Here is a 15,645-nt window from a genome sequence, read left to right as displayed (position 1 = left end):
AACGGGTCGTATTCGGGTCACCAAGAACTGGGTCGACCCGCCGGAAACTGGAAAGAGCTCTGGCCACCGCCTGCGTTTTCCGGCGAGCCCGATTTCAGCTTACAGGTCATCGTTTCTTCAGGGTCTTGGTTCTGTAATCAGTCCCAATACTCAACAACAATCAAAACATCACCAAAATCACAAAAAACGAATCCAAAAATTTCTAAAAACCCAAGAACTTGAGAACTACCTTCCCGGGGTTATACAAATCAATTAACCCTGCAAAATCATTCCTCAACTTGATATAAAGCTATATAACTTATCAAAACAAACAAACAATTCTCAAATCACAAACGCCTCAAATCACAAACGCCTAATTCAAGCATAAACCCTAAAAATCGAATTGAAAATCAAATCAACAAAATACGAAATTGATGGTATGAATAGAAAGTAGAGATCAAGAGGATTGTTTTGGTTACTCATATGTTTGATTTGGATAACAGAATCACTCCCAAATCTGCAGTTGAATTCCTTAAATGTTCTTTACCAACACTAATTATTTCTTGATTATCTAAATTTTTAATTATAATTAACTAATTAATAATAAAAAAGCTATTTATAGTACTGAAAATAATACCCCTAAATAAAATTAAGGGGCTAATTACATATCTAATAAAAATATTTGGCCCCAATTTTTATAATTTTTGGGTATTGATAATGAATTTTTAAATATCCAATAAATACAAAATTAATGCGAAAATTTCCAAAAATTATGAATATAACACAAATGCAAAGAAAAATGATGTATGATAATTTCATGATCATATAAAAATAAAAATATGATTTTTGTGGGGCTTTTGGTACCCGAAGGGGTCCGGAAAAGTCGTTAAAAAAGGTAAATTTGTAAAACGTCTAGGGGTTCAGAATAGCGTTATGGTATAGGTTGTTTTTGGCAAAATGGGGCCAATGATTTTGTTTAAAATACGGGCTTTTAAAACACGGTTTAAGCTGTACGGGCTTTGATATAAAGTATATAACTTACGATAAAACACTCAGTAAATATCCAAAACACGTTCGGATCAAAACAGACAACTCGTAGCACCTAACAATTAGGGTTTAACTACTCAACACCTTTAATCACATAATAATACACATAATTTATCTTTATTATGATATAATATAAGCGTAGTTTCTCGGTCGTTACATTCTCCCCCCTTAATAGGATTCTGTCCTCAGAATCACACTATGTAAATAACTGAGGATACTTCTCTAACATATCACTCTCAAGCTCCCAGATTGATTCTTCAACCACTGGGTTTCTCCAAAAAATTCTCACTAATGGTACAGACTTATTCCTTAATACCCTCTCTTGCCGATCTAGAATTTTTATCGGCTGCTCTACATACGACAAATCTGCCTGAAGTTCTATTGGCTCATATTCTATTACATGCCTTGTACCAGGGTTATACTTCTTAAGCATAGATACATGAAATACGTTATGAATATGCTGCATATGGGGCGGTAAAGCTAACTCGTACGCAACCTTTCTGACTTTCTTCAAAATTTCAAATGGTTCAACATAGCGAGGTTTCAATTTGCCCTTGTTGCCAAACCTGGTTAGTCCCTTCCATGGTGATACCTTTAGCAGTACATGTTCCCCTTCCTGATAGTCCACATCTTTTCTGGATAGATCTGTATATTTACACTGTCGATTCTGCGCTGCTTCAAGTCGCTTTCGGATAAGTTCTACTTTTTCCTTGGTCTGCTGAATCAGTTATGGACCTAGAATCTTGCGCTCTCCTACTTCATCCCAGCAGGTAGGTGATCTGCATCTTCTTCCGTATAAATCTTTATAAGGTGGCATCCCGATACTTTCTTGATAGCTATTATTGTAAGAAAATTCCACTAGCGGTAAGTGTTCGTCCCAATTGCCTTCAAAGTCTATTGTACACACTCGTAGCATATCTTCAATTGTCTGAATAGTTCTTTCACTTTGCCCGTCCGTTTGTAGATGATAAGCAGTACTCATGTTCAACTTGGTTCCTAGACATTCTTGGAATTATCTCCAAAATCTTGAATTAAAATGGGGATCTCGATCCGATACAATAGATACGGGTACTCCATGATGCATTACGATTTTCTTGAGATATAAGTGAACTAATTTGTCCAGTGAAAACCTTTCGTTGATTGAAGAAAATGTGCTGACTTCGTTAATCGGTCAATGATAACCCAAATTGCATCATGATTTGCTTTCGCCCTTGGAAGTCCCACTACAAAATCCATAGCTAAGTGCTCCCATTTCCATTCAAGAATATTTAGTGGTTGTAGTAATCCGCTCGGGCGTTGATGTTCAACTTTAACCCTTTGGCATGTATAACACTTACTAACCCATTCCGCTATTTCTTTCTTCATGTTTGAACACCAAAAGTTTTCCTTCAGGTCTCTGTACATCTTCGTGCTTCCGGGATGAATCGAATATCTTGAGCTATGAGCGTCTTGTAAAATTTCCGCTTTCAATTCCGATACATTAGGTATCCAGATCCTTGAAGCAACTCGAAAAATTCCTTTGGCATCCTTCTGACTGGTAATCTCTTCTCCTGTCAAATTGTCGATCTCCTGATCCATTACTTCTTCTTGACACCTTCTTATTTTATCTAATAGTTCTAGCTGAAAAGTTATAGCATAAATCATTTCAGTAGAGCTTTCTGGAACACGAACTTCAATCTCCATTTTATCGAATTCCTTGATCAAGTCTTCTGAAGAGGTTAACAGGTTCAATCGTTCCTTTCAACTCAGCGCATCTGCTACTACATTAGCTTTGCCTGGATGATAATTGATTGAGACGTCGTAATCCTTGATTAACTCTAGCCAACGTCGCAGTCGCATATTGAGTTCCTTCTGTGTGAAAATATACTTCAAACTTTTATTGTCCGTGTAAATCTCACATCTTTCACCGTATAGATAGTGTCTCCAGAGCTTCAGTGCAAATACAATTGCTTCTAGTTTGAGATCGTGCATTGGATATTTCTGTTCATGCGACTTTAACTGTCTAGAAGCATATGAGATCACGTTGCCATGTTGCATCAAAACACATCCTAGTCCTCGATAACAAACGTCGCTGTATATGACAAAATCTCCTTGATCGTTAGGTAAAACAAGTACAGGTGCAGTTATCAATCGATTCTTCCATTCTTGGAAACTTACTTCGCATTTCTCGTTCCATTCGAACTTTTCATTCTTTCGTGTCAACTTCGTCAATGGGGTGGCTATCTTTGCAAAATCTTTAACAAATCTTCTGTAGTAACCTGCTAATCCTAAGAAACTTTGGACTTCCGTTGGAGTCTTTGGCCTTTCCCAATTTAGAATAGCTTCAATCTTTGCTGGATCCACTTGAATTCCTTCAATACTAATAATGTGTCCTAAAAATTGCACTTCCTTCAACCAAAATTCACATTTTGAAAATTTTGCATAGAGTTGTTCCTTTCGTAACGTCTCCAATGTCGTTCTTAAGTGCGCTGCATGTTCTTCTTCTGTATTTGAATAGATTAGAATGTCATCAATAAATACAATGATAAACTTATCCAGATACTTCTTGAACACTCGATTCATCAAATCCATCAATGCTGCAGGTGCATTCGTCAGTCCAAAAGCCATCACGAGAAATTCATAGTGTCCATACCTCGTCCTGAATGCAGTCTTTGGAATATCTTCTACCTTGATCTTTAACCGATGATAGCCTGATCGTAAGTTGATTTTCGAAAACCATGCCGCTCCTTTCAGTTGATCAAATAAGTCATCGATGCGAGGTAAAGGATATTTATTCTTGATAGTTAACTTGTTCAACTCACGATAATCAATACATAGTCGCATGCTACCGTCCTTCTTTTTCACGAACAATAGTGGTCCGCCCCATGGGGATACACTCGGCCTTATGATTCCTTTATCGAGAAGATCCTGTAATTGCTTTTCTAATTCCTTTATTTCAACAGGTGCCATTCGATATGGAGCTTTCAAAATTGGTTCAGTGCCTGGTGCCAAATCAATTGTGAACTCGATTTCTCGATCCAGAGGTAGTCCTGGAAGTTCATCTGGAAAGACGTCGGGAAACTGACAAACTACAGGAATATCTTCAATCTTCGGGCTTTCTTTTTCGGTGTCCAATACGTAGGCTAAATAGGCTTGACATCCTTGACGTAGCAATTGTTTCATCTGCATTATTGTTAAGAATCTCTGCTTTTGCTTTTCACCTTTAAATGTTACCGTTGTATTTTCTTTGGTTTGCAATTTCACTTTCTTATTTGCGCAATCAATCTGAGCATTATTACTAGCTAGCCAATCCATTTCTAAAATAACATCAAATTCTCCTAACCTGAAAGGTATCAAGTCAACTGAGAAATGACATCTCCCTATTTCAATATCACAACCTGGGCATACTCGATCTACCGTAACCTGATCATCATATGCTAATTTTATGACTAGCACTTTATCTAACCACTGAACCTCACAATCTATCTTAGTAATAAAACCTTCAGAAATAAAAGATCTCGTAGCTCCTGAATTAATCAATACTTGAGCATTTACGGAATTCACAGGGAGTGTACCTGCAACCACATTCGGACTCTGTACAGCTTCCTTCATTGACATGTTGAAAGTCCTTGCCCTGGGCTGATTTTGTGGTGGTAGTGGAGGCGGAGGTAATGCTAAAACCCTTGGAATGCTAGCGGTCATTGTAACTCCTCTGCAGTCCTTGGCAATATATCCTTTTCTTCCGCACTGGAAACAAATGACTTCTGCCTTTCCCATCGGACATTCTCCAGAGTAGTGTCCCCTCTGCTTGCACTTTAAACACGTGACATTTGGCTTGCTGTAAATCCCAGTATGCTTTTTACCACATGTTCTGTAATCAGGTATAGGTGGTCGGATAAGTCTTTGCTGATTCGGGGCTGGGAGTCGATTACCCATCCTCTGGTTGCCCTATTCTGGTCTCCTGAAGTTTACCTTTCCCCGGGCTTGAAATCCCGGGCTTCTGTTGAAACGGTTCTGGGAATTTCCTGGTCCCTTCTTTTTCTGAGCTGCTTCACTCTCACCTTCAATGAACATGGCCTTCTGAACAACAGCCGTATAAGTCGTCAGCTCAAATACTGCTACTCTGCTACAAATCCAGGGCTTCAGTCCCTGTTGGAATCTCTTGGCCCGCTTTTCATCCGTATCCACTTGCTCAGGAACAAATTTGGCCAATTCAGTGAACTTGGTCTCATAATCCGCGACCGATAAGTTGTCTTGCTTCAGTTCCAGGAACTTAATCTTCATCTGATTCTTTATGTAGCGAGGAAAATATTTCTCCAGGAAAAGATCAGTGAATCTATCCCAGGTCACCACACCTTCTCCTTCCAAAGCTTTCTTTGATTCCCACCAGTAATTAGCTTCGCCCTTCAGAAAATAGCTAGCAAAATCCGTCTTCTGTTCTTCCTCAACCTTAACCAACGTAAAAGCCTTTTCTATCTCCTTCAACCAAGCTCTCGCCTTTGTAGGATCTGTGGAACCGGCAAATTCCGGAGGCTTTATCGACTGGAATTACTTGAAAGTAACTACAGGTGCTGCTGGTGGTCCTTGATGTTCTGGATGAGCAGCTTGCTGTAGCATTTGTTGTTGAAACTGCTACTGTTGCTGCTGCATCTGTTGCTGCATCATCAGCATCTGCTGTTGCATGAGATGAAACATCTGATCCATCTGATTATTATCGTTCTGGCCCTCGGTATTTCCATTAGATGTGTCAGGTCTCGCTTTTCTTTTAGGTGCCATATTTTTGATAATAAAATAATGGGTTCTTTTAATAACAGTTTACTAAACAAGTGTTATGGAATAGAAACAGTCTTTATAATATTAAAACATCATTAAAATAGTTGATATGGGAAAGAAAACAATTTATCAAATATCTAAAATAAGTGAGTAAAAACAGTGTGATGTTTAAATAAATCATTTTGAAATAAATTAATTTTTTTTTGTAAACATAAAAGGTACAACACGATTGTAAATAAAAATAACATTTTAAAATATGCAACAGTAAAACAGTAAAATAAATGTAAATGCTTTAATGACTGGAAAAAATAAAATAAAGAAAACATGAAAAAGTTCATCTTATATATATATGGGTAGGACACCGGCTGCAGGTGTCAATGCTTGATACAAAAGTCTATAATATGTCAGTCGTACTGCTATTGTAATCAATCAAAACTAGTAGCTACACTCATACAAACTAGTCATACAATACCACGCTGCATCTATCTACATATAATATACAAGATACAACACTCCATTGTTTGCCTGCGATATGCTGCCTCTGTACGCATGTCCTGCTGCCATAAGTCAGTAAGCTCCTGAGAACCAGCCCTATGGATCTGGCATAATCTCTCTCTCAAGATGTAGTCTGGTCGAAGTGCTCGAACTGGACCGTCCTCTTGTGTCTCAAACAACCCAAGAATCTCCCTACACTGATCCTGACATCTGACCCTCTCCTCTCTCTCTGACTGGTACATCTGATATGGAACCGTACGAGGCTCGCGAAGATCTGTACGGGAACCTCGAGAAGGCAATGGTAATGGCTGATCCACCACTACCTCATCCATAAACTCTGGCTGCGGGAACTGGTATACTCCGGGCACAGGGGCATAGATAGCTAGCGGTGCAGGAAACAAAACAGGCTGCTCCTGGGGTGCATATACAGGGGCTCTAGCTCTGGCTCCATCTGAGGAATCTCTGGAATCTCAACCGGTGGCGCAGGAACCTGTGGCTCTAAGTCCTTCCACTGTAGAATGTCAACCATATCAGGAACATCAAATATCAAAAACTCCAATGGTGGAAAATCAGGTATCTCTGACACAAAATAAGGGAAATAATCAACAAAGTCTGGTACCTCTGGTGCAGGCCCATGTGGCAATGGAAGAGGTGGTGGTAACGAAGGAAAAACCTGCAGTGATGCTGGGGATAGTACTGGTGCCGCTACTGGGTCTGACTCAGTCCGCTTCGCAGATGATGCTGAAGAAGCCATCTAATATACCTGCTAGCACTACAAAAAGCTCCGGTCTTAACGCCCCATCCATGGACCTTGTATGTCTTAAGACAGTAAAACAATAATAACGCAAGAACAATCAAATCACAATCCTAGATCTCATAACTTCTAATCACATAAACAAACAATCCTAACATTCTTACTTCTATCCTATATGATCTTTCTATCTTATCTTAACCCCAATGTTCTTGTTTTCAAGGGTCAAAACCTATGCTCTGATACCAACTGAAACACCCTCCAAATCCGGGGTATAGATTCGGGGCATTATTAATATCATCTACAAACTTAACCTGCACAAGCGGAATATAAATATAATAATTACCCCAAACTATTGCTACTCAGGATCTTTTAAGGTTAAGAGTTAAAAACAAGAATGACACACTAACTTTATTACAAACCCAAATAAAAATAATCTGTCTCAAGAACTCTCTTTATTACAAAAACTTTATTCTATCTACATTCTCATCACACAACTTTTATTCAAACCAACAAAACTACTTATCCTGTTACACCTGATCTGATAACTCAAAGCTCTCTTCTAGAATAGGGATGAACACTCTTGGTATAAGAGGGTCCCGCTACTTAACTCGCTTCTTGACTATGCGGGTTCGGATGGGTTTTATTCTCTACCTTAACTGAAAAATAATAGGAATAACAATAAAAAGGGATGAGCCAAAATTGCTCAACAAGCCTGCAACAATATATATATAGATATAGTGTAAATGACAAGAATAAATGGATCGGTAAGCTGTTGGTTTGAACAACCATATGTTTCTGTAAAGAATAAAAATTTGCCAATACTGGCGAGTGCCAAATGAACAAGACTGGAAATAAGAACCAAAATATGCACTATAACCTGCTGATCAGTCAGGATACAGTGCGGATCTATACCCAACTGCATAGAGCCGACCAATATAAGGAGTACTCAGGCAACTGTGGCCTATTAATTAAAGGTCTGGGTAAAACCCATCCCGTATCATAACCATCCAGTCCAAAGCTTAGCATCCGGAATAATCGGAATGCTTTTGATGTATCCCAACATCAGGATATATCAGAGTATATATAACAAGGATAAAATTATTGAAATATGAACAGATGATTCAATAAATTGGGAGAAATCAAGAATCGAAATGAAATATAAACAAGAATCAATAATTATGTAACAGTGTATATGAACAAGAATTATCAAAGTGTAACTGATATAGAAAATGGGGTATAATTCACTATTCTGGACTTAGAATAGGGAAAAAACTTGCCTTGCGCGTACTTAACCTGGTTCAACTCACCACCTTCTGTCTCTTGCTTGATCTGCCTTGTTGATACTGGATCAATCATAGAAAGATAGTCGTTTAGATAACTTACTTCATACGCGTATCTCGAATTGATACCATGGAACCTTAATTATCTACCCATAAGTTTCTATCTGACTCACATATCTAAACATATAATTATATAGCACATAAGTTTCATATAATCATGTAAAGCACATAGCACATAAAGCACATGATTGATTTTTTTTTTGACTTATAAATATTTTTAGAATCGATACTAGACTCATACCTATATTAACTAACCCTATTTGGTTTTATTTATAATTTTTCAGAATTTATTTGACTCGATTCGACCCCTATTAGGGCATTAAACAATTAATTAATACAAGACCACTCTCTTTTGGAGGAAATTATGATTTATAATTATTTTTATTGGATTCGTTTCAGTTTTCTGAGTCTAAGGGTCTTCGTTTCGCTCAAATTGGACTAATGGTTTAATTACTACGAATTAAAAAAAATTTAATTAATTAATAATCAATTATAAATAATTAATTATAATTAAATAATCCTTAATTATATATTTAAATAATTATTTGATATTTATTGCATTTAAAAATAATTAATCCTTAATTATTAGGATTAATTACAAATTATTACAATTATTTACAAATTATTATCACTTGATTAGATCGATTATTTACAAATAAGCAATCGATATAATTAACTGATACGCTCTTTATCGAATAACTAATTATTACTCGCACCATAATCTAACTCCACGATCAACTACTCGTATAAATACGAGCTACTCGCATTCCTCGCATAATTATCGAACTATTATTATTATTATTATAACTTATACGATTAATTAATTATCCGTACTTAATTATTCGATACGAATAATCATTACGACACTCTTCGAATAAATAAATTATCGCTCGAATAATAATTTTAATTATCGAATCACTAATCGTATAGATACTAGTTACTCGTAATATTCAACTAATTATCAAGTTTTTAATCATATTATTCAATTATATTTAATCCTTATTTATTAATTAATTACCTAATTATTAATTAACTAAATAACTAATAATAATTAGATAAATAATTAAATAATTAATTAAATAACTAATTTCAAATTTTTTAAATAAATAAAATAATTAAAAAAATTATTAATAATAATTTTCAGAATTTAAATCTAATTTTTATTAGATTTTTAGAATTTATAAAACTAATTTCTGATTTTATAAAATAAGAATAAATAATAGAAATATCAGAAACAGTTTTCAGAGTTTTAAAGATCAAAACCGGGTTTTATTTTCAGAAAAAACGGGTCGTATTCGGGTCACCAAGAACTGGGTCGACCTGCCGGAAACTGGAAAGAGCTCCGGCCACCGCCTGCGTTTTCCAGCGAGCCCGATTTCAGCTTACAGGTCATCGTTTCTTCAGGGTCTTGGTTCCGTTCGATTCCCCGTGACTGTAGCAACGTCCCCAACACACCACCGTCGTCCCGTCGTCCTTCTTCCACCATCTCCGGCCAAAAGGCCGAAGCTTTCCGGCGAGACAATCGGAAAAAGCTCCTCCCCAAAAACGAAACCAAGCTCAGCGATTGTTATACGAAATCGAAGCTCCTGAGTTCTGTAATTAGTCCCAATACACAACAACAATCAAAACATCACCAAAATCACCAAACACGAATTCAAAAATTTCTAAAAACCCAAGAACTCAGGAACTACCTTCCCGGGGTTATACGAATCAATTAACCCTGCAAAATCATTCCTCAACTTGATATAAAGCTATATAACTTATCAAAACAAACAAACGATTCTCAAATCACAAACGCCAAATTCAAGCATAAACCCTAAAAATCGAATTGAAAATCAAATCAACAAAATACGAAATTGATGGTATGAATAGAAAGTAGAGATCAAGAGGATTGTTTTGGTTACTCACGTGTTTGATTTGGATAACAGAATCACTCCCAAATCTGCAGTTGAATTCCTTGAATGTTCTTAACCAACACTAATTATTTCTTGATTTTCTGAATTTTTAATTATAATTAACTAATTAATTAATAATAAAACAGCTATTTATAGTACTGAAAATAATACCCCTAAATAAAATTAAGGGGCTAATTACACATCTAATAAAAATATTTGGCCCCAATTTTTATAATTTTTGGGTATTAATAATGAATTTTTAAATATCCAATTAATACAAAATTAATGCTAAAATTCCCAAAAATTATGAATATTACAAAAATGCAAAGAAAAATGATGTATGATAATTTCATGATCATATAAAAATAAAAATGTGATTTTTGTGGGGCTTTTGGTACCCGAAGGGGTCCGGAAAAGTCATTTTTCGCGAAAAAAGGTAAATATGTAAAACGTCTAGGGGTTCGGAATAGCGATATGGTATAGGTTGTTTTTGGCAAAATAGGGCCAATGATTTTGTTTGAAATACGGGCTTTTAAAACACGGTTTGAGCTATACGGGCTTTGATATAATTATATAACTTACGATAAAACACTCAATAAATATCCAAAACACGTTCGGATCAAAACAGACAACTCGTAGCACATAACAATTAGGGTTTAACGACTCAACACCTTTAATCATATAATAATACACATAATTTATCTTTATTATGATATAATACAAGCGTAGTTTCTCGGTCGTTATAATTTGAAATGGACATTTTGATTAACAAAGTAAATAGAGTGATTCCTGAAGACACTATCTTGCTGACTGAATTGAAGAATGCTCAAACAACTGCTTTTCCAGAAACATATCTACAGCCAAGCAAGGGAGTGGTATACATATGTCCAACCACCAAACATTACAAACATTTCCAAATTCCAAAATAATGTGTCATAGCAAATAAGAAGCTAATAATGTTCATTGAGACTGGTTTGAAGACTAAGAAGAACTAGACAGTTGAGGACATTGAGATGATAAAGATTTTGGGGAGATACTTAAGAAATGCTGAAACTATGCTGCCTCAAACTAAAATTAACACTAAGGATGATTTGGATGATGATGAGCAGAAGAAAGATGATCAAAAACCTTCTGGCTCAAATCCAAGTCAATCCTCTAAGGCAGCTGGAAGCAAGGTGTATGAAAAGAGGAGAGGTCAAGATGACAAGAAGGGGGATGGGAAAAGAAATAGGTAGGAGGGAGAAGGGGATTCCAAGAAGAAATGTGTCCAAGTCCAACAAATCCACTCAAACTAATCAGACCCCTAAACCTAAATCCTTAAATATTCAACCACCTTTAACCACTAATCCCAAGTTTTTGTACAAGCCAACTGCAGACACCCTACCCAAAATACCAATCACATCTAGCCAATCCACCTTGAGGAAAATCACAAGCCTATCCTCATTCAAGCCGCCAATCAAGACTCACTAAAAAATTGTTGGAAGAAAACCAAAGAAACTGTAAGTTACTGAGAGGGCTATCTGGAACTGTTTTAATCAAAATAATTTTCTACCTCTAAACTGGTGCACAACAGATTAAGACTACTTTCAACAATTATCTGAAGAAATAATCAGAGTTTGTGTTGAATCATTAAGAGATGTCAAAATCTACTATCAAGATGGCTCATTCACTCTACTTAGCAGGGATTTAATGGATACAAATTCAACCACAGAACTCAAGAGGATGATTACCTTAATGAAGGATAAGGATACTAGTACAAGGGCATGGAGGGCTGTGATGTGTGTTTGATTGAGAAGAAGGGATGATATAAGTGCAAAAAGAAAGGCTGAAAAAGAAGACAATGATAGGAAGTATGTAGAAAAAAATTTCTATATTTGAACAAAGATCAAATAAGTTAAAGTGTGACGGCCTCAACCCCGGGGTCAGGAGTTGACGTCACCAACAACAATAATAACAGTCATAATTCAATCCAAATAATTAATAATACACAACTACGACCCCCTTTACCAAGACCTTTTCCAGGTTTAAGTATGAATTAGGTTACACTTAATATAAAACTAACCTATAACAATAATCTGAACAATAATATCTTAATACAACAACTCAACAGACCTTCTTTGGTCCAACACAACTGCCTCAGAGGAGCCTGACGCGAAAGAAACTGGAACTCTGCCCTGACTACCGCGGAAGAATCTCCTAGGCATCTGCAATACATATATAAAACATTCTGCAAGGGTGAGCAATCAATTGCTCGGCAGTACCACTATATGAATAACAAGTAAATAAGTGTATAATAAAGCAGTGATAGGAACAGAGATTATAGCTCACTTGCAAAACATGTAAAACATTCATAAAATGGATATTCAAAACTAGCATGCTTTCAACAAAACAAACGTAGTAGTGTGCTGTGTACAAATACCAGAGTTTAATGCTAGCATGCCATTTTCATTTCCAAATCCACTGTATAACTCACTTGTTCCGTTACGAGAATCACAAATCCAAATCAGATACGGATATATGAAGACAGCTGATCAGGCTATCAACACCAGACGGCTCTAACTGCCATCCCATTTACCTGTTCCAGAACTCAGAGACTAGCTAGGTCTCTGACCTCCTGGACTAATCGGTTATATATTGCGCCCAATCGAATTAGCCTCTTACGCCACCTCAATAGCGCCTACTCTGGCCCCTATGTATCCTATATCTGATCGTTTTATCCTGTTTTCAAAACACTTGTACCTATCTCATTTTCAAAATCATTTATTTAACCAGCACACATATAAAATCCAGTTCGTAATTCATTTCATTCGAGATAGGTACCTTTCGAAGTTACTTTTCCCCAATACAATTTGATAACAGTGTTTTATAACTACAGGGGATACGTAACTTAAAATGTTTCTGTTCCATTACGAGAATAAAACATTTAGCTATTCATACATACTGAACCATAAAAGAATGGTCAGAGGTACTTGCCTTGCAGAGCTTTACAACTATCACTGATCGACTCTGATCCGACTCGGATGCTCAGGCTTTATCGTCTAACCACTAGATCACCTTGGGTTCGACTTCAGTACTCAAGTCCTTCGGTTAAAACCCTACTGAGCTCGTCATCTGTCCACTAGGTTATCTTTAGTCCCACGTCCACTTTCGGTTTCCCGACTAGAACCTACAGGGTCGAAATATCCTACGTTAGACGTCCAGGTATGCTTGACATATCCTCAATAACACATCTACCCTTCGATATCTAATCTCGACTCGTACTTACATACATTATTACATTAAACACATCAATTTAGGGTTCACATTCTCGAAAAATCGGTTCGGTTTTCGTTTTCGGAAAATACATATACTTGTCATTTTACAAAACTAGGGTTATTACTTGGAAAAACAGTTCACCACCACATACAATCAGATTTCGTATACAACATATATATGTGTTTATATACTCGTTCAACAGCCCGATAATTACTGGATACGCCCCCCGTATTTCCGTAGTTCGATTTATCAGAAATTAGGCAACACCTCCTTTATTTATCGGACTAACCCGTCGAACAATTCGACGTCAAACCAATTCACAACAACTATAACGACAACCCAATCACAATCCAATTGTACAAATCCCAATCACCGATTCATACCAGTAGTATCAATCGAAATCCATAAATTTCCAAAGTTCAAATCAATTATACTTACTAATTATTATCCGTCTTTTATATTTTTAATTTGTAGGACTCAGAACAACGTCATCACCGTCCACCGTCGGCTCGCCAAGGCTCATCGCCGACGGCGGTAAAACCCGGAGGTACCCAAATCGGATTCCAAAATTGCGGGTTTCACCGATTAACTCGTAATCTTTAAAAATAAAATTCGAGTAATTATGGGGATTTATTCGAAATATTTACCAAATAATTCGAGTAAATATTTTAAGTATTTACTTCAAATTTTCAGAAGTTACTCGAATAACCCAATTAATCAATCGAATTTTACCAATTTCAGTTCATCCAAATTCAGAAAGAAAACAGAGATGACCATCAACTTTGAGCAACACATGCACACGCGTGTATTACAAAATCAGCTGCCGGAAACAAAACGTCCAGCCGAAAGAACAGAGCAACAGGAACACATGAACATAGGTACACACAGAGATATCAGCCAAATAACAACAATACTCTCTACTAGGATATACACACACGCATGTGCGTGTATAAACATCCAAACCAACAGCTAAACCGATACCAAGGAGGCAGAATCGCCGGACTACCGCTGGCAACGAAGACAAAATAATAGGGTGCGGTAGTAATTACTGATAAAGGAAAGAGACATAGCAAGAGAAGAGACACAGCTGCCGAATCGAAGAGAGCACCAAAGCAAAAAGAAATAAAATAGGGAAGTAAAAGGGGAAGATGAGAAATAAAAATAAAAGAACCCGAATTGTATTAATCTGCCATGTATTACTCGATTGACAAGGAAGCAACAAGTGTATATTATATCACCTGACAACTTAATTTTTAATCACATTTTCACAATTTATCGAACCAAGTAGCACATAAAATAAATTCATAAAATTATGAAAATAGTCTTAAAAGGTTAAAAATATCCCGAAGTTTATAAAAACATAAATTTCGAAATTTTAAAATAATTTTTGAAACGTAATTTATACCCGCTTTTAACAAATAAACGAATCAACGCGCGGGTGAAATTAACCTCAAAAATCCCCAAAATAATTTTAAAATTCCCAGAATATTCCCAACCTAAATAAATATGAGTTTCGTAATTTTGGAAGAATTCGGGAATTAAATATAGATTTTATAAATAAATGCAATCAGAAAATCATATAGGGTTAAATAACTGATGAAATATTGATTTCTGAATTTTATAAAATCCCAAAAATAAATTTTGAGATTATTAAGTCATAAAAATAATTTTAGAAACAATTCACATATTTACACAAATAAACTTGTATTAAATTCACTTTTAAAAGTGAGAACAATTCAATATAAGTCCATAATTAATTACACGAACCACCCTGGACACCATAATTCACACACATATATAAAAGTAAAACAACATATAGCTGACAGATGCTATACACATATATTATTCATTTAATAATTCCATAATTACACTTTAATTAAATATAAAAGTATACGAGTCGTTACATAAAGGCAAAGGGATTGAACAGAGTTTCAAAGGATGAAGTTCTTCTTAATATAAAAATTGGCACTCGTTCAAGATTCTTGGTCAATTACTTAAACGTCTACAGACTAGATGAATGGCTCAAGCTGGTGGAAGCTTAAGAGGGACTCAAATTATTAAATAGCTAAATGTACTTATAAATCTCAAAGACCTCATTAGGGTAGAGCCAGACTATGAAAACTTCACC

Source organism: Apium graveolens, chromosome 5 (assembly GCF_009905375.1).
Source record: "Apium graveolens cultivar Ventura chromosome 5, ASM990537v1, whole genome shotgun sequence".
NCBI lineage: Eukaryota > Viridiplantae > Streptophyta > Magnoliopsida > Apiales > Apiaceae > Apium > Apium graveolens.
This window is presented reverse-complemented; position numbering follows the sequence as displayed.